The sequence below is a fragment of the Triticum dicoccoides genome, chromosome 1B (genome assembly GCF_002162155.2).
Source record: "Triticum dicoccoides isolate Atlit2015 ecotype Zavitan chromosome 1B, WEW_v2.0, whole genome shotgun sequence".
NCBI lineage: Eukaryota > Viridiplantae > Streptophyta > Magnoliopsida > Poales > Poaceae > Triticum > Triticum dicoccoides.
The window spans coordinates 9,721,304-9,723,647 of NC_041381.1; the positions used below are offsets into that span (position 1 = coordinate 9,721,304).

Sequence of the window (2,344 nt, forward strand, 5' to 3'; positions counted from 1 at the left end):
ATAGATGAAACTATTTCTCAAAAAAAACATAGATGGAACTGATTGTCTTAAAAAAGCCATGGAACTGATGATTTCTCTCTCTCAAAAAAAGATGGAACCGATGATAACGTGTCTAGAGTTAGGACCCGATATATGCTAGTAGGAGTAGCTTGTAAGAAATTACCATCCTTTACATGTAAAGGGAATTCGATGAGTCATGTCATGCTCCGTAGGTGTTAGTTTATCTTATCATCTTAGAGAACAATACAAAGTTAGTTTTATGAAAAGCAACCGAGTCTAGAAGAACCCTCCACGTGCAAGGCTTTAATAATCGAGCATATCTTAACAGACCACACACGATTGCAAACTTAGCCCTACACAAGTTTTGCCTTTCTTGTTTATGGTTGACAACCTATACAAGGTTCCAAACTCGGTTGCAAAAGTGATACTATACAGATAAGTGTGTGACATGTAAAGTGAATAAGGCAAGTCATCTTTAGCAAGCATCAGGATTTCTATACTTTGTGTATGATCATGTGCACAACTAAAAAGCAACTTTGATGATCAATCCAAAAGTATGCTTGTAGCTAGCGCAACCTAACACAATGTACCAAAAATTCATTTCAGGTGCATCCAAACAAAATTATTAAAGCTGATGCAAAGAAGGAAAGAGGTGGTGCCCGGGCTACTATAAATAGGCATGAAGTACAAAGATCATCACAAGCACAAGCATCAAAACCAAGAAACACTAGTTAACACTAATCCACCATGAAGACCTTCCTCATCTTTGCCCTCCTCGCCGTTGCGGCGACAAGTGCCATTGCACAAATGGAGAATAGCCACATCCCTGGTTTGGAGAAACCATCGCAGCAACAACCATTACCAACACAACAAACATTATCGCACCAACAATAACAATCCATCCAACAACAACCACAACCATTTCCACAACAGCAACCATGTTCACAACAACAACAACAACCACCATTATCGCAGGAACAACAACCACCATTTTCACAACAACAACCACAATTTTCGCAGCAACAACTACCACCATTTTCACAGCAACAACCACCATTTTTGCAGCAGCAACAACCAGTACTACCGCAACAACCACCATTTTCACAACAACAACAACAACCAATTCTACCGCAACAACCACCATTCTCGCAACAACAACCAGTTCTACCGCAACCACAAATACCATTTGTTCATCCATCTATCTTGCAACAGCTAAACCCATGCAAGGTATTCCTCCAGCAGCAATGCAGCCCTGTGGCAATGCCACAAAGTCTTGCTAGGTCGCAAATGTTGCAGCAGAGCAGTTGCCATGTGATGCAACAACAATGTTGCCTATAGTTGCCGCAAATCCCCGAACAATCGCGCTATGAGGCAATCTGTGCCATCATCTACTCGATCGTCCTACAAGAACAACAACAGTGTCAGGGTTTCAATCAACCTCAGCAGCAACAACCCCAACAGTCGGGCCAAGGTGTCTCCCAACCCCAACAGCAGTCGCAGTAACAGAAGCAGCTCGGACAATGTTCTTTCCAACAACCTCAACAACAGCAACTGGGTCAACAGCCTCAACAACAACAGGTACCACAGGGTACCTTCTTGCAGCCACACCAAATAGCTCAACTTGAGGTGATGACTTCTATTGCACTCCGTACCCTGCCAACGATGTGCAGTGACAACGTGCCGTTGTACGGCACCACCAGTAGTATGCCATCCAGCGTTGGCACCGGAGTTGGTGCCTACTGATAAGGAAATATCCCTAGTAATATATAGTTGGATCACCGTTGCTTATTCGATGCATATGTCGATGTAGCGGTGACAAATAAAGTGTCACACAACGTCGTGTGTGACCCGCACAAAATAGTTTAAATTCTGAAATAATATACAAATAAAGTTTTATCTAGACAATGTTCGTACTGGTGTTGTGTGGATGTCGATCTGATTGCCATGCTTGCAAGTTCATAAATTCGTCTTGCCTGATCACAAGAGCAACCTGGTGTGTTAATTAATTATTCATGTATTGCAACAATCAAGATTTAAATATAATAGTGTCATTGTAAAATTTGGGTTGAACTGAAGCAAGGACTAACATACAACTCTTTAATGGTTGCAGATCTGAGATCTTGTTTTTTATTGGTTTGTATCTGGTTCCGACTATTACCATTGTGTACAGTGAATGTAGGAGTAATCCAAACATACGTCTGTTAGTTAGGGCTAGTACTGTTGCGATCAGGCTTGCCGGTGATTATTGTACTTGTTGGAGTCTAGCTATTGTGTACGTGTAGGTAGTAGTTTGATCCCGGTTAGGATTCCTGTCAGGTTCATGTTGATTCCGGTTAGGATTCTA

General features: G+C 41.9%; 1 pseudogene; it reads left to right on the top strand.

Annotated features, from left to right (window-relative positions):
* Positions 1–720: 720 nt before the first annotated feature.
* Positions 721–1,905, top strand: LOC119315509 (annotated as a pseudogene).
* The last annotated feature ends 439 nt before the right edge of the window (positions 1,906–2,344 follow it).